The sequence below is a fragment of the Sorex araneus genome, chromosome 11, assembly GCF_027595985.1.
Source record: "Sorex araneus isolate mSorAra2 chromosome 11, mSorAra2.pri, whole genome shotgun sequence".
Lineage (NCBI taxonomy): Eukaryota > Metazoa > Chordata > Mammalia > Eulipotyphla > Soricidae > Sorex > Sorex araneus.
Window position 1 is genome coordinate 52,305,560 of NC_073312.1, and position 26,852 is coordinate 52,332,411.

At 43.1% G+C, this 26,852-nt stretch overlaps 1 protein-coding gene across 9 annotated transcripts in view; it reads left to right on the forward strand.

Annotated features, from left to right (window-relative positions):
• SGMS1 (sphingomyelin synthase 1) overlaps positions 1–26,852 on the forward strand; it is a 331,088-nt gene that overhangs the window by 123,283 nt on the left and 180,953 nt on the right. For all 9 annotated transcript variants that reach the window (XM_055119140.1, XM_055119143.1, XM_055119141.1 and 6 more), the window contains one exon: positions 2,428–2,520. The gene's annotated coding sequence lies outside the window, so the exon portion shown is untranslated. The remainder of the gene's footprint in view (positions 1–2,427; positions 2,521–26,852) is intronic.

The window sequence follows — 26,852 nt, forward strand, 5'->3', positions numbered from 1 at the left end:
TATAAAAGGCGGGGGGGGGGGAGGACTGCACTTGTCTGAAGTGTCATTGTCATAATAGCATGGAAAACTGTGTGTTTCAGATCAAAGGAAGTTAAGAGAGATAGCAGCTAGCCCTGTACTGGATTTTAAAGTGATGAGAAATGTTGTGCTTTAAAGTATGTTATTGCACTTGAAAATGTCGGTCGATTCAAGTGTGGTATCAATATTTAATTTACTAAGGTTGATAATGATGTGTGGTTATATAAAACTGGGGCTTGAGAAATAGTACAGTGGATAGGGCACTTGCTTTGTATGTGGAAGACTGGGCTTGATCCCCAGTACCCCCATGTGGTCTCCTGAGCCCAGCTAGCAGTAATCCTTGAGCATAGAGCCAGGAGTAAGCCCTGAGCTCCATTTGGTCTGGCTCAAAAACAACAACAGAAAAACCCAAAATATTTTAATAATGAATGACTCTAACCACAACACCAAAAACAGGAGCAATAGGAAATGAAAACAAGTTTATTTTTCCGGATAAAGTTTGTTAAAAACTTAATCACTAGTCATTCTACTTTTTTGGGGTGGGGAGTTTGAACCCTTACCCAGAGATACTTAGAAGTCATTTCTGGTTGTGCTCAGGAGACCATATTTGGTGCTGGGGATTGGGCTGGTATTGGCCATGTGTAAGGCAAGAACCTTATCCTGGTACTATTTCTCCAGTCTCTCCTTTTCATTTAATAAATATTATTGAGCATTAACTATCTTCCATACCCTGATTTAAGACTCTACACAAACTTAGAATCCTACTCTTTCGGAGTCAGATAGTTGGGACTTAACCAAAACTTACTGTGTGCATAGCTGGGCTGTGAGCCCAGAGACTGACTGATTGAACCCTTTAGACAAATGAAGACATTGAGCAACTCCTAGCGAAGGGGTCAGAAGAAGGTGAGGTTGGTGTTGTCCCAAGACCAGTTGACAACTGAGTTGGTGGCAGAAAGAATTAGAAGGCAGGGAAGATAGTGGACAGGGTGCAAAATGGGAAAGTCGAAAGCCAAGGAGTGGGTGAGTACTAGTTGTGGTTTTGGTACTGTGTGCTCAGAAAAGCCACTTTCCATTAAGTAGAGAATATCCTATTCCTCAGAAATCAAAATCTGCAATAGAGGTGAAGAGTGTGATCTATGGAACTTATCTCAGCATGAACAAAAATATGTTGAGTGAATGTATGGATTTGTAGACAGTAAAGATGCAAACAAGTATATTAATTAAAATACTAATAATAGGTGGCTCTGAATAAAGAGTACAGGATTTTTTTTTGTATTATGGTTATGTGCAATTGTTTTCAATTCAGAAAATGTAAAATTATTTGCGGATAATAGGTGAAAAAATTGTCTAGTGACCTATAATTATCACTTATAGAGAAAAGAAGTGTTTGCGAAAAAGATGCTTGTATTCCTTAAGTGTCGCATTATAGATTTTCTTACCTTTGGGCTGGCTATAGTAAAGAGATTCAATTCTGTGATAGTGTGTCTGTCATGGTAAGGCCATTTCTATAGTTCTTGGATGAGAAAATCTCATCTAGTGCCAATAAAGGTTTTTCAGGTGGAACCTGCATGTCCATTTGGTCTCTTGGAAGAGTTTAGAAGTAGTCAAGAAAGTTTAATTCCCCCTCTGACACTTGCTGGTTGAAGGGTCATGAGAAAAATTCTTTGACCATTGATATTTCATCTGCTGAATTTTAATTTATTTTAAAATTTCTTGGTTTGTTTTTGAGAACTGGAGCGATAGCACAGTGGGTGGGGCATTTGCCTTGCATGCGCCCGACCTAGGTTCTATTCCTCTGTCCCTCTTGGAGAGCCTGGCAAGCTACTGAGAGTATCCTGTCTCCACGGCAGAGCCTGGCAAGCTACCCATGGTGTATTTCATATGCCAAAAACAATAACAAGTCTCACAATGGAGACGTTACTGGTGCCAGCTTGAGAAAATCGATGAACAACGGGACAACAGTGCTACAGTGCAACAGTGCTACAGTGCAACAGTTTGTTTTTGATCCATACCCAGTGGTGTTCAGAGACTTCCTGGCTCTGTACTGAGTGAGGAGTGATCTCTGGTGGTGCTCAAACTAGGACTGCAGCTGCCATAGCTGTATGCAGAGCAAGTGCCTTTAACCCCTATATTAACTCTCTGGCCCTCCTGTTGCATTTTTAAGTACTTGTCTATCCTCAAGATCATGTGACTCAAGTGAAAAAATACATGTGAACTCTTTGTAATGATTTCTGTAGACATTAAATCACTATTAACAGTTTTGGTCAAAGATGAAAAATGGCTTACACTAAGGTAGAAGATCCCCTTAGATATATGCTCCCTTTTCCTTGGAAAAACAATGATGTTGTAAAAGAGTTTCTTTCCTTACTAATAAGATCCTTTCCGCTTTCCTTTCCTTATTACTTCCAGGCAGAAGCTTCTGTGCGACTGAAAGCATCGTGGGTTTTCTGAATTTCAAGATCGCTGAAGTGGTCGCATAGCAGAGCATCTAAAGGACAGCATGTAAGTCAGTCTCAGCATCATGTCCTTTCTCAGGCAAACAGCTCATGAACATGGGGCTCCGCAACATTGCCCTTGCACAGTTCAGAGATCACATTCGAGGCTCTGATAAATCAAGGGGTCTCCCAGGCCTTGGCAGTATCTCGGGTCAAAATCAGCAACCTAGGATTTTTGGGTATTGATTTTATAGCCTGCGACTTTACTGTATAGGTCAATTGTTTCTAAGAGTTTCTTACTAGAGCTTTTAGGTTTCTCTAGGTATAGTATCATATCGTCTGCGAATAGTGAGAGCTTGATTTCTTCCTTTCCAATCTGAATCCCCTTAATATCTTTTTCTTGCCTGATGGCTATTGCTAATACTTCCAGTACTATATTAAAGAGAAGTGGTGAGAGTGGACATCCTTGTCTTGTCCCCGATCTCAGAGGAAAAGCCCTTAGTTTTTCTCCATTGATGATAATGCTCGCCATAGGTTCATGGTAGATGGCTTTGACTATCTTGAGAAAAGTTCCTCCAAAACCCATCCTATATGCAAACAATGAGACAGAGGAAAGGGACATGAAAAAAGCAATCCCATTCACAATTGTGCCCAAGAAAATCAAATACCTTGGAATCAGCTTAACTAAAGAAGTAAAGGACCTCTACAAAGAAAACTATAAAACGCTACTTCATGAAATAAAAGAGGACATGAGGAAATGGAAAAATATCCCCTGCTCATGGATAGGGAGAATCAACATTGTCAAAATGGCAATACTCCCCAAAGCATTATACAGATTTAACGCGATCCCTATGGGGATACCCATGGCATTCTTCAAAGAAGCGGAGCAAGCAATCCTGAAATTTATATGGAACAATAAACGCCCACGGATAGCTAAAACAATTCTTGGGAAAAAGATGATGGGAGGCATCACCCTTCCCAACCTTAAACTCTACTACAAAGCGGTAACAATTAAAACAGCATGGTACTGGAACAAAAGCAGAACTGCAGACCAATGGAACAGGGTGGAATATCCCCACACACAACCTCAAAGGTATGATCATCTAATCTTTGATAAAGGTGCAAGAGATGTGAAGTGGAGCAAGGAAAGTCTCTTTAACAAATGGTGCTGGCACAACTGGACAACCACATGCAAAAAAATGGGCTTAGAACTCGATCTGTCACCATGCACAAAAGTCAGATCAAAATGGATTAAAGACCTCAACATCAGACCACAAACCATAAGGTACATTGAAGACAAGGTAGGCAAAACCCTCCAGGATATTGAAGATAAAGGTATCTTCAAAGATGACACGGAACTAAGCAATCTAGTAAAAACAGAGATCAACAAATGGGACTACATTAAACTAAAAAGCTTCTGCACAGCAAAAGAAACAGCGACCAGAATACAAAGACTATCTACAGAATGGGAAAGGATATTTACACAATACACATCAGATAAGGGGTTGATATCAAGGGTATATAAAGCACTGGTTGAACTCTACAAGAAGAAAACATCCAACCCCATCAAAAAATGGGGCGAAGAAATGAACAGAAACTTTACCAAGGAAGAGATACGAATGGCCAAAAGACACATGAAAAAGTGCTCTACATCACTAATCATCAGAGAGATGCAGATCAAAACAACTTTGAGATACCACCTCACACCACAGAGGCTAGCACACATCCAAAAGAACAAAAGCAACCGCTGTTGGAGAGGATGTGGGGAGAAAGGGACCCTTCTACACTGCTGGTGGGAATGCCGGCTAGTTCAGCCCTTTTGGAAAACAGTATGGACAATTCTCAAAAAACTTGAGGTTGAGCTCCCATTTGACCCAGCAATACCACTGCTGGGAATATATCCCAGAAAAGCCAAAAAGTATAGTCGAAGTGACATATGCACTTATATGTTCACCGCAGCACTATTTACAATAGGCAGAATCTGGAAAAAACCCGAGTGCCCTAGAACAGATGACTGGTTGAAGAAACTCTGGTACATATATACAATGGAATACTATGCAGCTGTTAGAAAAAATGAGGTCATGACGTTTGCATATAAGTGGATCTACATGGAAAGTATCATGCTAAGTGAAATGAGTCAGAAAGAGAGAGACAGACATAGAAAGATTGCACTCATCTGTGGAATATAGAATAATAGACTATAAGACGAACACCCAAGAATAGTAGAAATAAGTACCAGGAGGTTGTCACCATGGCTTGGAGGCTGTTCTCTCATCCTGGGCAACTCAGAGAAGGGAACAGCAAGTAAAATGTGGTTGTTGGTCATGTGGGGGAAAGATGATGCGGGCCAAATATAGACTAGAGACTGAACGCAATGGCCACTCAACACCTTTATTGCAAACCACAACACCTAATCAGAGAGAGAGAACAAAAGGGAATACCCTGCCATAGTGGCAGTGTGGGGTGGGGGGAGACGGGACTGGGAAGGGGGGGTGGGATGTTGGGTTTACTGGTGGTGGAGAATGGGCACTGGTGAAGGGATGGGTTATCAAACTTTGTAAGGGAGAAACATGAGCACAAAAATGTATAAATCTGTAACTGTACCCTCACGTTGACTCACTAATTAAAAATAAACTATTAAAAAAAAAAAAAAAAGAAAGAGTAGAAGGAAAATAAAATGACAAAAAAAAAAAAAAAAAAAAAAAAGAAAACACCATATCCATTGACAGTGGAAAAACCATATTCATTCATTAATACCGGGTTAATGATACTTGGATTCTTCCTTTATTGCCAGAGGAAAAGCATTGGAGGAGGTATGTGTTAAAAGTATTCTGACATCAAGATGAAATGAAATTGTTAAAAATGGGTAATTAGGGGCTGGAGCAATAGCACAGCAGGTAGGGCGTTTGCCTTGCACGCGGCCGACCTGGGTTCGATCCCCGGCATCCCATATGGTCCCCCAAGCACTGCCAGGAGTAATTCTTGAGTACAAAGTGAACCAAAAAGCAAAAAAAAAGGGTAATTATAGAATATTAAATGTTTTTGTAACAAAAAAAAAAAAAAAAATCAGCAACCTAAATCTCCCTCCCTAAAAGGCCAGTATGGTTTGGGAAAGGAAGGAAGAAGGATGGAAGAGACCAGTTTCCTCAGCAGAGGTGGATAGATGACAGAAATGGCTGAGGTGGTAGGAATGTTTCCGAGAAAGAGCACAAGAAGTAGTGTCAAGCATGAGTCATTGGAGATGACACAGAAGGGTGTTGCAGGTTGTGAAGTAACAAATCGGGGAGGAAAGACTACAGGGTAGTTCAGGATCATCCTTTGGGTCCAGAACTTTCCCTTGAATCAGCCAGTGTTACTCAGAATTTCCATCTAAGATGGGATGAAAAACTTGCCCCAGAGTATAAACCAGAAAAATGTTTCTTCCCTGTGAAAATCTGTATACCCAAAGTAAAAAGCCATGGAACCAAATAGAATTCTTGGCATCTGGTGGTTGAATTCCATTTTGTTTCAAAATGGAATTATAGTATTCCGTTTTGTAATTAATATATATATGATATATATAAAGATACACATAAATTTGTGTGAGTGCATGTATGTTGCTTAGTTTTGCTTGTTTTAATCTTGGCATGAATGACATGATTTTAGTGTTCTTAAACTTATATTTTTTATTCAGTGAAGTACTTACAATTTAGTTCTTGCATGTGGTAGAAGTATTACATTTTTATTTTAGGTAAAATAAAGTGAAGGAATTTTAGGTAAAATTTTAGATAAAATTTAAGTGAAGGAATCTATTACAGTAGGTTGCTATGATTTATATGATTTATTGTGATGCTTTCTATTTTGTTACCAGCTGAGTAGGTATAAAATAATATAACTCCATGATCTTTATACATTGTGCCAGAGCTGGACTGATAGCACAAGACACTTGCCTTCCTTTTAGCCGACCTTAGTTCTATTCCTGTTGCTAATCTGGTCCCTGAGCACCAGCACGGTCCCTTCAGAGGACAAAGCCTAGAACAGCCCCCGAGGAAAACTGTGTGTGGCCCAAACTCACTTCTTAATATGTGTTTTCCTGATTAATAGGAAATTAATCCATCTTTAGTTTTTCCTTTGTTTTTCTTTTAGTATTTTCTTTGTAAAACTGAGTGTGTGACTTTGATGTAGGGCCTTTTCAGCTTTTTCTGGGTGGCCAATACAATTTTATTTGTTGATTTTGTACAATGTTCTGTTTTCTTTTTCTTTTTTTTTATTTTTGAGGGTTGTTTGGGGTATTCCTGGCTCTGTGCTCAGGGGGCCACTCCTGGTGTTGCTTGGAGGATCATGCTGTATGTAGGGCAAGAGCATTAACCTTTATACTTCCTCTATGTCCTCTTTTTTTTTTTTTTTGTAGGGGTGGGACATACCCAGTGAGTAGGGGCTTATCCTGTCTGCACTCAAGGATCCTCCTGATGGGCTCAGGGGACATTGGGGTGCGAGGGTTGAACTGGAACTTGGGTTGACCATGTGCAATGCAAGAACATTTTCCATTATATTATCTCTGACACTGCCTTTAAAAAAAATAGACTAGCAATCTCTGTTTGTGTGTTTGGTCTATTTCCAGTGCTAATCTTAATTTTTTTTCCCCTTGAACTGAAGTGTTTGTTGAGTTATATTCTCAGTTTGTATTTTTACCCTCTGCTGGTTTGCAAAGTTTTCATTCTATTCTTGTCCATCTAATGATGACCTTAAAGGTACACTGTGCATACTTGACCATTTTAAAGTCAGTAGTTAAGGTGTGCTAATACACTTTCAAAGGAAGACTAAACTTTTTTATTTTATTTTATTTTTTTAGTGAATCACCGTGAGGTACAGTTACAAAGCTTTCATGTTTGAGTTTCCGTCATACAATGATCCCTCCACCAGAGCACATTTTCCACCACCAATGTCCCCAGTATCCCCCTCCCCATCCCAACCCTCCCCCTGCCTCTATGGCAGACAATTTCCCCCATACTCTCTCTCTACTTTTGGGCATTATGGTTTGCAATACAGATACTGAGAGGCTATCATGTTTGGTCTTTTATCTACTTTCAGCACACATCTCCCACCCTGAGTGATCCCTCCAATCATCATTGACTTAGTGATCCCTTCTCTATGCCAGCTGTATTCTCCCCCAGCTCATGAGGCAGGCTTCCAACCACGGAGCAATCTTCCTGGCCCTTGTCTATACTGTCCCTGGGTGTCAGTCTCATATGTTATTCCCACTCTATATCTGTCCTTCTCTTCCTGACTCATTTCACTTGGCATGATACTCTCTATGACCATCCACTTATAAGCAAATTTCATGACTTCATCTTTCCTAACAGCTGCATAGTATTCTGTAGATACAGCAAAGTTTCTTTAATGAGAGAAGACTAAACTTTTGCCACTGTTTCTGTCCTTAAAATTTGATGGAAACTTCTCTTATTAGAGAAAGTGATATGTTTGGTATTCTCTAAAGTGAAAAAATCCTTCTGTTTTGTGAGCTTCCAGGCAGTGTATTCTATTAGTATAATCATAGAAAGGATAGTTTGTAGCTGATAATTAATATTTTCTTTCTGAATGGTGAATCCATTGTTCAACTGATTTGTAGTTTTTGTGTTAGTAAACAGTTGGCACTTAGTCTTTTATTTGTTTATATTTCTTTTATTTGTGTGTGCCCTGTAGCTTAGCACACATGTAATTTATCTGCTCTGAAAATCAATTAAAATTAATGCTTCGAGTATGGTTTCTTCTTCATGATCTCTGTTCTCTTTTTCTTCCCAAATAGATTTGGGGAATTTTATTTTATTTTAACTTAGGTATAGGAAAATATTGAAGTAGTGTCTCTTTGAAAGTTGGCTAAACTAAAAGTTGGCTGATCTATGCTTAAAGTAAAAAAAAAAAAACAGTGGGTGTTTTTTGTAGCAGGGGTGCGGGTAGGGTGGGGACTTCCTAACTGTGTTCAGGGTACCCAGGAACCACTCCCGTAGTACTTGCCAGCTGAGCCAGTCAGTTCAAAGCTACAGCCCAGTAAGACAGTGCTGCTGAGACTCAGTGGTGCTGGGTGCCCCTAGGGTCCCCGTGGGCAGTGCTTCAGGGACCTCCAGGGCTACAGCTAGCTGTACTCAGAGCATCACGTGCTAAGGATTGATCTTGGAACCTTACGCTGGCAAATGTGCCTCTGGCCTCTGAACTCTCTCTCTGGCTCCGTAATAATATTCCTAAACTTTTACTTGAGTTCTTTTTCTAGCAAATCGTAAAATATTTCCTTCATTGGACATTTGAATCACTGCTTTCAGAATAACTCATGAAAGCAGAGCTCTTAAGTAAGGATCCCTTTCTATGCTGCTTCCCAGTGTATGGTTACAGTGTCGTTTCTTTCCATCCAGAATCCCAGACAGAAAAGACTCTGCTGTGGGTCTCTGCCTATGGAGTCATTCTTCCTCACACTGAGTTCAGAAAATGGGCGCTGACTAGTGTGGATTAAAGGCACCGTCTCTGGAAACGCCACATCCTTTTTTTTTGTCCTTCTATTCTGCATCCCTTTAGTAGGCACGGAGAATAGCCTGAAGGTTTTGTTAGCTGCCGTTAGCTGCCTCGGGCTTGACACACACAAGCCTTGTTTATATCAAATGGAATATCAGCCGAGGCTGTTGATCTAATGATTCTTATTCAGTGTACAGCAGAGGAAGCTTGTCTAGGCAGTCATCCCTTTTCAGAGGCTACACAGACACGACTTAGGTATGTGTGGACGGGGACTTCATGCTGGAAGTGATGCATTAAGCAACATTGCAATTAGCAAAATCTTTATGTCTTGTAGGTCATACTAGAATGATCGTAGGAGAGGCAAGTCCCAAAATGTTCTCAGGAAACGCTGAGTTCTGGCTAGAGACTCTGAGGGATTTCCTGCCATATGCCCCACACTTTGACTTGCAAAACACAAATATTAGACGATTCTGTGGCTTCTGATTTCTTGAATAGTACATTTGAATGAAGAACCATTTACTCTACGTTCCTATATTTTTGAGTTACCGGTTTGCTGCTGGTTTTGCTTTTCAAATGATCTGGCTTTTGAGCATTTTCGAAACTTCTCCTACGGACCTGGACAGTGATGCCATAGATCAGTACCGGAAAGGCCAGTGCTTCCCCAGGAAATCCTGCATTTCCCTGGGCAAGCCCTGCATGCCTGTGGGCCAGGGGACCCTGAGTCACCAGTGCAGATTGCCAAGGGGGAAGAAAGTTACCATTTCCTGCCCCCAGTTCTGCTGGCCTGGACCAACTTTTCAGCTGGTGGGGTAGCAATGCTTTGAGCTGTCCACTTCCTCTCTTACTGTGAATATGTGTTCCTGGACACTTGTAATTTGGGGTTTTAGCAAGATTTCAACAGAGTTCACTTGAATGCAGTTTCTTTTGTGATTCCGGCTGTAATTCTTTTATTTTCAACATGAAACAGAGACAGTCCAAGAATGCAGTCTTTCAGATGTCATTTTTGTTTTCAGTTGTGATGTTAAAAAAGTGGGGCTGGATAATCATTGTCACCGTAAGTGACCATTGGTCACTAAGCCCCAGGTATGTTCTACAGCTCCATGGGGTTCCCTGTATCTTGAGGGGTTTAGTCCTGATTTTGCTCAGGACTAAATTCTGCTCAGGGCTGATTCTGCCCTGGAGACCTAGAAGGTCACTCGTCTTTTTCTGAGTTGGCCCCAGAACACCTGATAGTTTGTGATGTTTTCCTTCATTCTCACACAAGCAAGGAATTGGTATATTTCTAGCTAGGGTTTGGGAAATTAGGGTTACTTGAGATCCCTCTTGCCATAACTTTCCTCCCTCTTGCTTCCAAAAGTAAGCAGAATGTCTGTTTTTCTCCCCTATGGAAGGCCTCTAGGAAGTACAAAGAGAGTAATTTCAGACGCCTCTAAAAAGTGCAAAGAGAATAATTTGCATTTGCCTTTGTGTTCATGTATCAGTGTGTTCAGGCTTAGAAGCATGTGACCCAGGTTCAAGACAAAGTTTTGTTCCTTTTGTATATTTCGGATTAATCACTTAGCTTTTCAGAGTTCTTAGTTTTGTCATCTGATAATTGACAACAGCAGTTCTCAATTTTTTTTTTTTGAGAAACATAGGCATACAGGAGTCTTCTATACCTTTAAAAGTTTCTCAGATATTGAATGTAATCTAAGTAAAGTGAAAGTAAAGTGAAATTTATCAGTTACACAGGTGGGGTGGGGGGCCAGGGAGGTGGGGGGAGGGGGGAGGTATACTGTGACTCTTGGTGGTGGAATATGTGCACTGGTGAAGGGATGAGTGTTCGAGCATTGTATGACTGAGACTTAAACCTGAAAGCTTTGTAACTTTCCACATGGTGATTCAATAAAAGAATAAATTAATAAAAAATGAAAAATTTAAAAAATTATGATATATAAAAACAAAAAACAAATAAAAAAAAGTTTGTCAGGACTAAGAAAGTTTATACATGTGAATTCTGTATAATGATTGGCAGAAAAACAACCCTCAAAGATGTCCACTTACTAACCCTCAGAATTTTATTTTGAGGGTGGCCTTTGGGCGTACCTCGTGTTGCTCAGGGGCTATTTCTGACTCTGTGCTCAGGAGTTTTGCTTTGCAGTGATCAGGGAGTATATATGTGATGCCAGGGATTCAAACTGGGATTGACCTCAGGGAAGGCCCAGTTCTATAGCATTCTCCAGTCCCAGAATGTTATTTTCCATGGCGAGGGAGATTGCATATATGATTAAATTACAGAAATTGTCCTGAGTTTTGTAGGCGATTCATTGTAATCACAGGGAGGTGCTTGTAAGAGGGAAGTGGGAGTGTCTTTGAAAGAAATCAATTGTGTATAAGAAAGAACAGAATCATGCAATTTGCAACAAAGTGGATGGAACTAGAAGATATCATGCTGAATGAAGTCAGTCAGAAGGAAAGGGACAGACACAGAATGAGCTCTCTCAGATGCGGGATTAACGATCCACAGTGAGTTAGCAAAGAAAGGTCCAAAGGCAACATAATGGGAGAACTGATCCACACAGTTGAGTTGGAGGGGTGAGGGTAAGATTGGCAGGAGGAGCCTTGGGGTCTTGGGAGAGGGAAGTGGGTACACTGGTTGTGATGTTGAATTATGTGCATGAGAAACCATCATTAATAATGTTATTAATAACCACAAAACCTCATTTAAAGAACATAAAGTGAAAAAGGAATCAAGAGGATGAGATGGAGCTTGCAGCAATGCCAGTGCTGGAAAGGAACTGTGTGCCAAGGAGTGAGGAGGCCTCTGAAAGCCCAGAAAGCAAGAACAGGGTCTGTCTCAGTGCCCACTGCCTCAGCAGTGGACCACATCCTGCCAGCCCCTTCATTTTATCCCTGGAAGTGCCATTTTTTAAAGACTTCTGACCCTTAGAATGATACATTTGTGTTAAGTGACCAAGTTTGGAGTAATGTAAAAAGCAAAAGGATCCTTGGTGGTGGAATATGTGCACTGGTGAAGGGATGGGTGTTTGAGCATTGTATAACTGAGACTTTAACCTGAACGCTTTGTAACTTTCCACATGGTGAATTAATAAAGGAATTAAAAAAAAAAAAGCAAAAGGACACTACTGCACACATTTCCTGTATTAGAAATTACAAGTAGGAATTTGGAGGGGTCAAGGCGCTTGCCTTGCATCCTACCCACCACTGTTTGAATCCCAAATGCCATATACAGTTCCCTGAGCATCTCCAGGCGTTATTTCTGGGCAAAGAGCCGGGAATAGCACCTGAGCACTGCAGGGCGGGGCCCAAGCACCATCACCCTCTGCCCCAAGTGAGAGATTAAAAAAAAATTCATTTCAAAAAAATCATTATAGATTATCATAACTATTTTTTTTGCAGAGGGATACTTTTACAACTATTAATGAAAGTACCATTACTATAATGGAAGTTCAGCTTTAATGGAAGATAGATTCTCAGCTTCTTAGTCCTTTTATTCATGTATTCAACGATACCTAGTTGCAGAAGAGTCTGGGAACTGTGGTTCTTAGTCTGAGTGCATGCTAAAGGCTGAGGATTTTGCTGTTAAGGAAGAAAGGGAGAATGCGTATTAAGAGTCCTGGGTTCAATTCTTGACACTGCAAAGAAAAAATAAAGTGAGTTGGGGGCGGAGATGAAGATAGATGGAGAGAAAGAAAAAGAGGGGAGAGGAGGAAAGTGATTTAACATCCATAAATTCTTATTTTATCAGAGTATGGTAGACAATAACCAAAATATTGATTTTCCTTCTTATAGTAGCTAGGGAAAAGAGACATATTTGCTTAGCCTGCATATTTAAAAATACCTAAGCCAGGACACAGTAACATGTAGGCAGAGACATAATTGCAGTGAATTGCATTTTTTGCATTCGTAAATAAATTACATAAAATACCTTTTTTGTTTGGTGCTCACAGGCAGCTTTTTGATAACTTGTTTGGTCTTTTCATTTTAACAACATGCTTCCTTCCCTTGGGTAGGAGGAAAGTTGGAATCAGAATGAGATTTAAGACTTGGCTTTGATTCACAGTTATTCATGGGTTTGAAATACAAGGGGAGTGTATTTCCTCTGGGTCATTCTGTAAACATTTTCTTCTACTGACTGGTAGCTTCCTGTTACTAAAGAATAACCCAGTTCTAGGGGCTGGAATGATAGCACAGTGGGTAGGGCGTTTGCCTTGCATGCAGCCGACCTGGGTTCGATTCCTAGCATCCCATATGGTCCCCCGAGCACCTCCACGAGTAATTTCTGACTGCAAGAGCTAGGAGTATCCCCTGTGCATTGTTTGGTGTGACCCAAAAAGAAAAAAAAAAAGAATAACCCAGTTCCAGGGAAAGCTCCATTAGGAATATGTGTGGTAAGTGGCAAATATATATATACAAACACATATATATGTATATATACATGTACATATACAGATGTGTAAATCTCTACATGTAAGGAAACATTCAGGATTAAGTGGTTTGATTTTTATCATAGTAGTAAGCTTAATACTGGTCTTAATCATTGGTGAGTGTGTTTAATGTCATTTTAGTTTTACTGCATCATAAAGACTTGAGATGTGTTTGTTTTTGTTTTTGTTTTTGTTTTTGTTTTGGGACTATAGCCAGCGATGTGCAGGGATTGCCCCTGGTACTGTTCAGGGGACCATATGAGATGCCAGGTATTGGACCTGGTTTGGCCACCTGCCAGGCAAACACTCTACTGATGAACTCTCTCTTCAGCCCTAAGAAGTGTTTTCAAATCTTACTTATGCTCTTGACCTAGCATTCCCGGCACTGGGGTGGAAGAAACCCAGACTCCTCACTCCTTACCTAAATAGACAGTCTTGTCCACTTCTCAAGTGAATTCACCAGATAGGGGTGATTTGGTTGGGATTGTGGGGCTGGTGCTGGAGAAGCAGAGAATGTGATTTTTGCATCTGGAGCTTTTGTGGGGGAAGCTGCACTGAGGGTAAAGGGGTAACAACTTTATCTTGTGACCTTTCTGCTCTGGGGCTGAGAAGGGTTGATTTTCTTTTTTTATTTTTTTGCCTTACCAATGAAAACCATTTTGTGGTTGTCAGTTTCTGTTCTACCTTGCTATGTACTACACTGCCAGGAAGTATGTTCTTCTGTAGAAACCTGGTGTAAAGCAGCGTGGAAGCAAGCTTCTGGTGCTGAAGGTGGCTGCCCGTTTGCAGTCCCGTCCACGAGCATGGTGCCCCGGGTGTATTCATTCCCCACACGAGAGCCTTAGAGAAAATTCAGAAACGAAACTGAGGGTGTCTTTGTTCCTGTCTGTTTCTTGCTTATGACTGTAGGACCTGTAGAACCAGGGCCCGTAGCCCTGGAATTTGCCAGGTGCTCTGCTAGGCAGAGTGTGTCTGCACCGTCCCTTGCCCTTGGCTTCTCAGGAAGTTTACTTTCTTGTGGTTTGCCTGCGGGTGGCAAAAGTCACAAGGTTCTGGTAAAGAGGAATCTTAGTTAAAGCCATATGGTGACTTAATGCCATAGCCAGTGGTTTTGGGTACGTGGACTGCATTGCAAAACAGTTGTTTAGATTTGAGAGCTCCTGATCAATTTGTCAGGGCCAAGAGAGGGTACAGGGATTAAAGCATTGCCTTGCTTATGCTCTTTCCCGGGATGGACCTGGGGCCAGCTTCATGGAAGGTATGTCCCTTAATAAAGCCCCTATACTATCTCAGAAATGGAGCTTTCTGGAAACATCAAATCACTGGTCTAGAGCTCCTAATCACAGCGCAAGTTCTTCTGGGTGTTGTTTCTCTCAGGTGGTAGCCGACTTCCCTGTCTTCCTGGGGTTTGAAGCACCTGAGGGTAGCGTGAAGCCCTTTTCCCAGAGAATTTCCCATCACCAAGCAAGTCAAGGGACTGGCTTGTCTGGCTGTGGCAGTTCAGTGGGAGTCTGTTGACCGTGAATTGGCTAATTTGAGAAGGGAGAGACACTTGGATCCCTATGTAAATGGGCTCTGATGAGTGTGGTAGCTTTCACCACCAGGGAGCATGCAAAATTGGGCACTGTTCAAAGTGCAGGGTTCTGACCTCCCTGATTCAACCTTGTTCAGTGGTCTGTGCACAGTTGTGTTTATGCGCACCGCCGCCGCCACCCCCCCCCCCCGCCCCGCCCCAAGTGAGCAGTGTTTGCAAAGATTGCGTCAGAGTCAACTGCCTTGTGGCCCGTTGCATGGTGCTCCGGCAGGTCTCTGCTCAGGTCCCCTAAGAGAGCATGAGAAGCCGAGATTAGGGGCTTCCTCTGTGAATTCAGACCAGTGGTAGCTAAAAGAAAAGATGATGATAAACTTCTGTGTTTCTCAACTCTAACGGATACTTGAACCTTTTTATAACACTACACTGTTTTTTAGGGAAACTTGTTTTGAGTCATTATTCTGACAGCTTTAAGTATTCGACAGAAGGCAGGGGTGGGTGTTAACTATTTGAGAGTTTATCTGCCTGTGGTGGAGCCTTTGACAGGACCAAACAGCAGTGGGCCCTGATCTTGTCCAGAGATTTCCTTTCTCGGGGCCTATAAGCTGGGATGCTCAGACTAAAGTGGTTAAAAGTGATTTACACTTGGTGCCAGCGCTTTTGGTATTGGCACATTTGGTACTAGAATTCTAGATCCAAGTGGATATGCTTTGCATGGGTTTCAGAGTCCGATGGATGTGTTTCCAGTCCATAAATCCATAAATCCATAGCAAGTGTGAACTCTTGGGAAACAAGTGTGACTTCACCTCCAGCACCTCTTTGAATGGGATCCTGTAACTTGGATCGTGATGTAGTTGTAAAGATTCAGTTAAGTTATATGAGGGCAAGAGTAGGTAAAACATTTCGCAGACTCTCTGGACTTGGTTGTACTGTTAGCATGTAAGTGGGTAGATATGTGAACTGCTTATAGCAAGTTCCTTTGACTTCTTTCACCCGGCGAACCCCTTACCTATAATACAAAACAATTCTGACGTCTGTGGGCCCAACAGGAAGTCATTTCTTTTCCTTCACACCACTTTAGTTTGCTGCTCAAGTGTCTGTTAGTGACCCGTGCAGCCTCAGAAGTGGACTGCCCTGCTTCCTGAGCCTCCCTTCTGGAAAACAATTCTGTGATATGAAGTGAAATGGAAACATGATCCGAGTGAATTAACTCGGGACTTTTCCATTCAGGACTGTGTTATTTCAATGTGGTTCGTAGTTCCCAACTTTTCTACTAGAATAGAAATTCACGAGGCATCAATGGTGCATTGGAGACATGCAAGTGTATGACCCCCCGTGGCTCTTGTTGAGAGGGAATACGGACTAATGTGGGCTGGAAGGTTCAGTCTCTTCCCAGATAGTTATTGAACCTGCTGTTATAAGGCACTGGAGAGACAGAAATGAGTTCAACTGATGTGTCATGGAGATAAATTCAGTGAGGCAGGGCTGGTCTCAAATTACCGGAATTATGATTTAATTATGGTTGTGCTGGTGCTAGGAGAAGTGCATAATAAGTGTGTAATGTGGGCTCAGCATGTGTTGGATGGTCCGGAAAGTCGCCCTGGGCAACGACTTTCAGTGGGAGGTTGAAGGATGATTGGGGAGCGTGCAGGGGGATGGGAAGGTTGCTCTCCAAGCGGGAGGAGCACTGGAGTGAAGGCTGCTGGCAGAGAAGGTAGGCTTATTAGAGACTCTGAGAGAAAGTATCTTAGAGGCTGCTGAGATAGATGGATAGATAGATAGATAGATCTAGGCAAATGCTAGATCCAGAGATTATTCCAAAAAAGCATTGAGCAAGCATTGAGCTATTTAAACAGGGAGCCACATGTGGTTACAGATGATGATGATGATGGTGATGATGATAATTTGTGTAGGGGCCTCCCCAGTGATGCTCAAGAGTCCGGGTGATACTTGGTTCAGCTTTGTGGGCTTAGTGATTAGGTGCTTGGGCCCTGGTGGCCTGTGGGCTTCCCTGGCAGTGCTCAGGGAGGCTGAATAGTGCTGGAGATTGAACTTGGGTTCCAGCCAGACCTGTGTTCTACCACCTTGAGCTTTTTTTCTTAGTGTCCTGGTTATGTTTTTAAAAGATCATCCTGGGGCTGGAGAGAGCTAGTACAATAACCTTGCTTATAGCTGACCTGGGTTTGGTTCATGGCACTCCTTGCCAGGAGTGATCTCTGAGCACCGAGCCAGGAATAATCCCTGATCACTGCAGGGTGTGACCTAGAGAACAAAAAGAAAAAGAAAACAATTTAAAAATCATCTTGGGGCCCAGGAGATAGCTCAGTGGTTAGGGGTGATAATTTGATCCCTGTCTCACTGAGTCCCACCAAACTTAGCTCTGGCGGCCACCAGCACCATAGGTGCAGCCCTGGTGCCTCTCTGTCTGCCCGAGCACTGTCACCGCTGGTGGCCTCCGCTGGGCTGGAGAGCACTACATCTCTGGGCCTAAGCACTGAGCCATCCAGACAACTGGGCCCAGTGTTGCTAAGGGCGGCTCTAGACCCTCTAAGTTCTTCTTGGGAGAAGTCCCCACAGCTTCCTTAGAAAAAGGTAAAGCTGGGTTCATTTTGGGGACTGGACGTGGGTGAATGGGGCATAAAGATATGCAGAGGCCCGTTGTGGAGCTTCTTCGCAGCTGTGTGGTGGCAAGGCTGTGTGTGGCTCGGGCAGCAAATGGAGGGGAATGTTTTGGAGGTGGAGGCACTAGGGCCACCTGACTGGATGGAAAGAGGATGACTCTCAGTTTAATCCTCTCCCCGAACTGAGAGAAGGGTGCTGCCATCTGGGTGATAGAAGATGTGGGGGTGATTATGGTTCGGGTGGGGACGGAGGAGTGGTGTTGCTCAGCACTCTCCTTCCTTTCCGGGAACGCTCATCCTCTAGCAAGTGTGAGGCTTGCTCTCTCCCTCAGGCCTCAGCTCGGGTGACCCCTGATTAGGAGGCTTTGGGACCACCAGTCACATCAGTTTCCTAGTTCCCTGCTCTGCCACTATCTGACAAATTACTTATTTATTATTTATTTTGCATGACCTCTCAGGACATCATCCTGAGGGCAGATACAACTTTCCGGACAAGGGAGGGGGTGCTTCCTAATGACTCCGAAGGTCCTGGAAGTTATTTCTTTAATTCTTAGCTAGTTGGATTAATGGTTCAATGCTAGGCCCAGGGATGTGGTGCTTCTTAGGCCCTTCAGTACCGCGATGACTGGACCACACTGGAGATGCTTCAGGGGGTCTTGTGGTGCCAGGGATCTAATGGGTTGGCTGAATGCCTGGCATGTGCTTTAACCCCTGTACTACTTTGGGGTCCCCAGCTGTATTATTTTATTCTCCGTTGTATCCATAAACACCTCAAACAGTGCCTAACATAAAGACGGTGCTGAATAGATATTTGTTGAACGAATTAAGTTTGATTTGGGATCTGAGTTTTGTACTCTTTTCAAGCTTGATAAACTTTTTATTTCTGATACTTCAAAGAGGTGGGAGAGTAAGAATACTGTTTGACATGCCAAGTCATTTTTTTTTCCTCCCCAATTTCAGGAAAGGCTATTAATAGAAAAAGAAAGGAAGGCAGGAAAACCCCCAAATTATGGGAGTGTCTCCTATAGAAGGATACACTGAAGGCCACTTTTATTTTGGCTTTGGTAGTCAAAATATTAGTATCAATACTATTGTAAATCATAATATATCAATAAATAAATTTTAAAAATTCCAACGCACCTAACCCTTCTCTGATATACTGTTCAGATCTGGAGTCTTCATTTATACCACTGAGCAGTATCTCTAAGCTAATTACTCTACACACCTGTGGAATTTTGGCAGAGAAATCTAATGCACGAGTATTACCTTTCTTTCAACCAGCCTTTTAAGTTTTTCTTTTTGTAGACTCTCTGAGGGCAGTGCGGGAAGCATACAGAAAGCCTTATGCATATGAATCACATACTCTGTCATATTCAGAGTTACACGCCTGGTTCTCCTTTCTGTTGACTTGTTGGTTCAGCAGTGATCTGTCTTTATTGTATGTTCTTTTGCATTTAGAAATTTGGTTGTTCTATCAACTTCCTGGATTCCAGTGGCTGGTCCTTTGTTAGGTTTGGGAAGTTCTTAGTTATGTCCCACATGGCAGAGACTGGCAAGCTACCTGTGTCATATTCAATATGCCCAAAACAGTAACAAGTCTCACAATGGAGACATTACTGGTGCCCACTCGAACAAATCAATGAACAGCAGGATGACAGTCCTACAGTGTGCTCTCTCTCTCTCTCTCTCTCTCTCTCTATATATATATATATATATATATACATATATATACACACATATGTATATATTTTGTTGTTCTTGTTGTTACCTTCTTTCTCACCTTTTAGTATAACATTTGCCCTTCTTTTTCCTCTTTTAATAAAGTCTGATTGTTCTTGAAAGGTGTCTACATTTTTGGTAAGAAAAGTTGAATTATTTATCTTTTGCCTTACATGTGAATCATTACTGAAGTTTTCTCTTTAGTTTCACTTACTGTTTCATTTGTAAGACTGAGTCTGGTATGCTTTCTAGAGAGGTTTTATTTTATTCATTTTTATTCATGGTGTTTTTCATATCCTATTTCTGTTTCGCTGGCAAAGAACTCCCTCTGCTCTGGCATTATCTTCCTTATTACATTGACATTGGTCTGCATTTGGTGTAGGTCACTGATTATTTTTTAAATAATTGTTATCTGAAATATATTGTTAACATTGAATTTCGAGTTTTCTTCCTCATTCTGTAGCTAGGTTTAACTCTGGGGAGCACTGACACCCCCCACTCCCTAGTAGGAGACTCTCTGGCTTTTACTTTCGAGTTCACTTGTTTTTTAGGATCTTGGATATAAGGATGGGAGACTGGATCTGTCAAATGTTTCCCGTAGTTGCCCTGGGTGGAGAGGGCTAGTGTGAATATTATAAAATCTCCATCCCTTCTCCTGCTGTGACCGGACCCATTCTTTCTCTGCATTTAATTCTTCATCTAGGACCAGATAACTCTCAGATTTCGACTTTGGTTGGTGGTTTGCTGTGGAGACAGCTTGTCTGGATTTCCAGGGATGGGGTGGGTCTCAGCCTTCTGGCACCAGTTCTCCCTTTACCTGGTGGAGCTATAGCCAGGGCATGTTTTCGTGGCCTGAGACTCTTGTTGCTGTGGGCACTGATGGCACAGGAGACATTTTTTGCCACCATGTATCTGGCAAATACTTGGGACTTCCGGCTAGTCCCCAACTCCTTACCATGGGCAGACATGAATCCTCTCTTCTGTGAAGGAACTTGTTGGCGCCTTGGAGATTTGCATGATCTCAAAGTTCAAGCACTTTTCCCTTCTTGGATCACAGTGTGGGTGTAGGGAGGAGGTGTACCCTGCCTGCCATACTCAGCTAACATTACCGGGGTTCTTTCTAGTCAGCACACTCAATTTCTGGCAAGCAAATGAATCATTCCTTCCTCTGTGGGGTTGTTCCCTAGGTCCTGGAGAGCTGATGTCCTCAAAGTCCTGACCCCTGCTTGGCTTTTTTTTTTTTTTTTGAGCAGTCAGTAGTGGCAGCAGTTCTGAGTTCCTGCTCCCTCAAATGCCCCAGACACCCTTCAGCAATGTGGGTGTGTGGGTAGATCCGATTGGAATGGCGAGGAATGGATGCGAGTTTTATGCAATAGATAATTGGTTTCTGGTTGTGTAGCAAAGGGCTCTTTCTCTGGGGAGGTCTTCTGCCATGGTTATGGGCCCGGCCTCTTTTACACCTTTCTTTTAAAATGTGTGTCATCGGATGGTTCGTTGAGGGGTGAGGAGAGGACAGATTTTCATAGTTATTCCCGTTCATGACCTACCATGATAGGTTACATTGCTAAATAGGATTTATTTATTTTTTTTATTAGTTTATTTTTAATTAGAGAGTCATCGTGAGCGTACAGTTACAGATCCATACATCTTTGTGCTCATGTTTCCCCCATACAAAGTTCGATAACCCATCCCTTCACCAGTGCCCATTCTCCACCACCAGTAAACCCAACATCCCTCCCCCCCTCCCCAGTCCCGTCTCCCCCCACCCCACACTGCCACTATGGCAGGGAATTCCCTTTTGTTCTCTCTCTCTGATTAGGTGTTGTGGTTTGCAATAAAGGTGTTGAGTGGCCATTGTGTTCAGTCTCTAGTCTGTATTCGGCCCGCATCACCCTTCCCCCACATGACCTCCAACCACATTTTACTTGGTGGTCCCTTCCCTGAGTTACCCAGAATGAGAGACCAGCCTCCAAGCCATGGAAACAATCTCCTGGTACTTATTTCTACTATTTTTGGGCGTTAGTCTTATAGTCTATTATTCTATATTCCACAGATGAGTGCAATCTTTCTATGTCTGTCTCTCTCTTTCTGACTCATTTCACTTAGCATGATACTTTCCATGTTGATCCACTTATATGCAAACATCATGACCTCATTTTTTCTAACAGCTGCATCGTATTCCATTGTATAGATGTACCAGAGTTTCTTCAACCAGTCATCTGTTCTAGGGCACTCGGGTTTTTTCCAGATTCTGGCTATTGTAAACAGTGCTGCGGTGAACATATAAGTGCATATGTCACTTCGACTATAGCTAAATAGGATTTAAAAGAGAACTAAGTTTAAGACTCTCCTTGAGGTACATATTAAGTATATAGTCCCAGGGCCAGCCAGACTCGTGGATTCAGATCTCCAGAGCAGGGGCCCGGGAATAGTGCTGTGTTGTCCGGGTATTGCGCACCTGGATTTTATGAGCCAACCTTGGCTTCAGCTCTTCTGCCTGGTAGATCCAGATGTGTGTATTTACCTGTTAGATTGTGTCTCCGTTTTCAGACATGAATATAATCTATATGGACTTGAACTATAATCATAGAGTCCGGAGACTTGGCCAACTTATTTGGTCAGTCTCTGCCTTTTCAGAAAAACTAATCTCTCAGCACCCATTCCCCAACCCTGTCCCTCGCTCCCAACCCAAGGAAATCAGCCTTCTTTAAGGGAGGAAACAGGAAGTGCTCCCCAGTTACACCTGAAACTAGCACAGCCCCTGCTGGGCCATTCAGGTGCTCTCAGGGGGGATGGTGAGCACTCTCTCTCTCTCTCTTGGAAACATTGAGGAGGCCCATCTTGCTCAGTACATTCTATCTAATCAAAACAGACACAGCGTGCTTCTGAGTTTCCAAAACACAGGTGGCTGTATTTCTCAAACAGCACTGCTGGCCTTCCAGAACTTTTCTTTCTCTATGTGTAGCATGTAGAATCTTCCTAACCTGTGCTGGGAAATAACACACAGAGACATGGTCAGTGTATCCTGCCAGCCTGGGTCCTCACAGTGTCTGAGGCCTCCATCACTCGGCTGTCAGTGCCAGTGACCCTGGAAGCGTTGTCTACACGTGGAGGTGACCCTGGGGTTTGGCTCGGTGGCGGCCGAGCCTGCTGAGCCATTCTTTCCCGGACTGGGAACCAGGAAGGAGCGTTTCACTTCAGTGCACTTAGGACAGCGTGTCCTTAATCAACTGTTCTGGAAGAACAGTGTTCCGTTGTTTTCACAGCAGCCAGCAAGTTCCTTTTCCCTCCCGGCCCGGGCAGTAATGAATCATTTCCTTATCAATGACGAAGGAAGAAGAACATCTCAAAACGTGCTCTCTGAGGGCTGAGCCTCCTGCAGACATTACGGGGGAGTTCCTGCCTCATGAGCGGATCCAGCCCGGTGGGACCCTCCAAACTAGGCGCAGTGTCAGCGGCAGGTCTCGTAGGAGTGCTGAAGAATTCAAGGATTTTCTCAAGCAGCCATTTTTGCATTGTTCATGACATGTTTCCTTACTTTACCTCAGGCTAGACATAAGTGTATCTTCTGAAGTTGACTTGCACGGAGCATCTTAGTGGGTGACATATTCATTCTGTGACCGATGAAAAAATAGCACGCTCTTTGGAGCTGCTGTTAAACTGAAAAACTTGATGTATGTTTATAAATGAGCACAGTTTTACCTCCTTGGAAATAGTCTGAGATCTTGAGAGCATCTACCTAAATGCATTTAAAATCAAGCATCTGGAGTCGGAGAGGGAAGCAGTTCCAATCCCCTCCCCCCGCCCCCGGTATTCACATGTGGCAAAAATTTTTTCATGCACTGAGTTTGAAAATGTGACCGAGTTTTCAAAGCACCACTCTAGGAAAATGTTGTGGTATATGCTGCTGCTTCTGGTATCCCTGGAGCACTCAGTGGGAATGGGGTTGAGAGGTATATGCACGGGAGCCTTTGCCTCTGTTCAGTGGCCTGGGAGAGTTCTCAGTGACACACTCCCCTCAGCTCCCTTGGAGCAGAACTAGAATAGGACCCTGGGCCTGATGCTTTTTGCTTGTTGTCTGATCTTGTGATTTTCTTTTCTAATTTGCAAATCATGGTCTTGGGAGAGACTGAAGTGGAGATTCTGGAGTCATCTTTTTGTTTGTTTTTTTGAGCTAACCCCCCCCCCCCCCGTGGCTTCCTCAGGGCTTACTCCTGGCTCCTGCACTCAGGGATCACTCCTTAAGGGCTCTGGGGTATTGGGGACCCAACTTTGCTTGGCCACTTACAAGAGGATGTCCTACCCACTGTGCTATCTCTTTGACCCTCAGGAGTGATCTCTTTGCCAGCAGTAGAGTTAGTTACGCAGGAAGGTGGTTCTCATCAACTACTGACTAATGTTTCGTGAGGAAGGGTCCTCTGGGGGAGGAAAGAATCTGGCGAAGGGCATCCAGGCCACACTGTTCTGTTGGTAGGAAGGAGTCATGGCACTTGAGGAACATTTCTGCATTAAAAATACAGTTTCTGGCCAGAAAGCAAGTCTTCTGCTCAAGGAAACGTAATAGAGAGAAAAAAATGAAGCAAAATAACAAACTCAGTTCCTTCCTTCCTCTAGCAAACGTACATGAAATACAGCAAAAGCAGGCAATAAAGCAGGGTATGCAATTTTTAAAAATTATTTATTTTGCTTTTTGGGCCACACCCAGCAATGCACAGGGGTTAATCCTGGCTCTGCACTTAGGAATTACTTCTGGCAGTGCCCAGGGGACCATATGGGATGCTGGGAATCGAACCTGGATTGGCTGTGTGCAAGGTAAACGCCCTACCCACTGTGTTATTGCTTTAGCCCCCAAAGTTATCAAATTTTTAATATTTAAAAATACCCATATATAATGTTCAACAATTTACAACATTGCCCTAAGATTTTGTTGTTGTTGTTGTTAGGGTTTTAATAGTACCATGAATTTGAGTGTGTGGGGTTCCAGGCTTATCCTTTTTTGAATCTCCTGCAGCACTAAACCTAGGCCAAAGGCCCTTATAAGGATTCTCACAGGGATGACTTGTTGAATTGGGTTGAAGAGTGAGTCAGTCGGTTTATGTAGGTGGAACTCAGCTCTGCTGCTGTGGGTGTTCACATATTCATGGTGTTTATTTACAAGATGTTTTAGCTCAAGAAATGCCTACTAATTTTTCTTTCTATGTGAATCATATGGAATTATCTCTGCAAATTAATTTCCTTAATTAACCCAGGGAAAAGGGGACAGAATAAGATGTGTTTCATTAAGTGCTCAGCCAAAGGTAATGAAAATACATAATAAAGTTGCTTTGTATATGACCAGAGTTTTGTATAACATTTTGTATGAAGCATATTGCTGTGAAGAGTTGCCACTCCGTTTATACACAGTTTAGAATCCTGTTTTCATTTATATTCGACTGATGGCTTTCACTCCTGCCTCTTGTCTAAGCCTGGAGGGAGTGTCCCACCATGGTGTTCCAGTGGGTAAAGGAGAGAATTTTTTTTGTGGGTTGAGGAGTCTAAATTGGGGGGTGAAAGGGAGGAGGCACAGCATTTGCTCAAACTTTGGAGACTTATATGTGTATCTGCCAGACCATGAGTTGCAAGAGAGGTTGAACGTGGCAACACTGGAGTATTCTTTTGAAGATCAGGATTGTCTGAGAATCCAGGTTGCTGAGAAGTTTGGATTTGCCAAGCCTTCTCCCTGCCCCTGTGCCATGCCAGAGATTGAACCTGGAACTTTGCATAAGTGGGGCATGTGCTCTAATTTTAGCCACACACCCTGGCCCTTCCTCGGGGCATGATTTCTCCGTTAGAGAGATCTCCTGCAGTGTCCAGTGGGCTAAAGCCATCACTGCAGATGGAGGTATCATGGCTGCTAACTCAACCCTCCCTATTTCTGTCTCGACTTTATTTTCTTGGATGCATTTGTTACCAGAGCAGACAGTATTTATTGATGTATTTATCTGCCTTTCCGACCTGGAATATAAAGCTCCTTGAGGGCAGGAGTATGTCTCTCTGTCCCCAGCGCATCCATCGTGACTGGCCTGTAACAGGTGTCCAGTTAGTGTTTATCAACACCTGAAACAAGGGCTCAGAAACTTCATCACCAGTGAGGGGCAGGGACTGTCACTTGGCTGTGAATAGAATACTCCAAGGTCACATTCAAGCCCAGGGTGCAGCATCTCAGTGGCATCAGAGAAAACCTAGAGAAACCCCAAGCAAAGGCCGTTCTCTAAAAAATAACTTTTACCAGTGTTGTGAAAGACCAAAGCTTGAAGCATTGTTTTAATTTAAAGGTGGGTCAGAGATATAGGACTCTGGTCAAGATGCCCGCTTGGCACTGCCTGGCCCCCTGAGGACCACCTGGAGCTATGACTGCTCACCCCCCCCCCCCCACCCTACAGGACAGAGCTGGGAACAGATTTCCTAAGCATCTTGGAATGTGGCCCCAAATTCCCCTTTCCCCGAAAAAAAAAAAAAGACTGAAAAAAATCTAAGAGTTAAGTGTGGCTTAACTCTTAAGTTAACTGTGCAAGATACTTGGAAAATAAAACTGTTTCGAGATAAGATAGTTGGTGAAATTATAGTATGCAAAGAGGACAGGGCAAGCAGGCTGTGAGTGATTGTCCTTATTCACTCCAGATGGGGTGAGCTGGGCGTCAGGACCCAAGGGCAAGAATTCTGCAGAGAGATTCTTCCAGGCTCTGCTGCAAAGCTGTATAGCCAGGGCACAGGGCTCTGAGAAGCAGAGACAGCCCTCCACATAATCACCCAAACCTGGAAGCTACCTGAGTGTCCAGGAACAGGTGACTGGGGAAAGGAACCTTGGAGTACACAGTGAAATATTACTCAGCTATGAGAAAAGATGAACTCAGTACCAGAGAGATAGTATAGTGGATAGGGCACTTACTTGCAGGTGGCCCGCCTCAGGTTTGCTCCCTGGCATCCCATATTATACCCCCAAAACTGCCAGGAGTTATTGCTGAGTCAGAGTCAGGAGTAAGCTCTGAGCACTGCCAGGGTAGCCCCAAAACCAAAAGGAAAAAGAAAATGGAAAGATGAAATCATTCAGTTGCTACTAGTAGATAGATAGAACTGGAGGGTGTTATCTGAGCAAAGTCAGCCAGGAGGGAGACAAACAGAATGACCTCTCTCATTTGGGGGTTAAAAAGAAGCCGAGTAGAAGAGCAAATGAAAGGTGACAGTGTGCCCAGTCAGTACTGGTCTTCTTCCTGGGAGGAGGCCTCTCAAGTGGCGCTCAGGAGGCCTACGGCCCCACTGGGGATTCTTGGCCAGTTAGACCAGAGATTCAGAGATTCGGTTCAGAGGCCTTAGGACACAGAACTGCTCAGTCCCAGGGGCCCATGGCTCTGCTCTGGGACCTCCAGGCCATAGCTAGCCATGCTCAGGGTCGTGCAGGAATGCACCCACCATGCTCTGCAGGTACCCTCCCTGCTGTACTGTCTCCTGGATGGTCCCCGCATGGGCATTCTTACTCTTGTTTCCTTCCTGGTAGTCACATTATTTTAAAACTCAGAGGGAAGTGGATGTCCAGAGCAAAAATAAGTGTAAACATACACACTTCTGAGAAGAGAGTGTA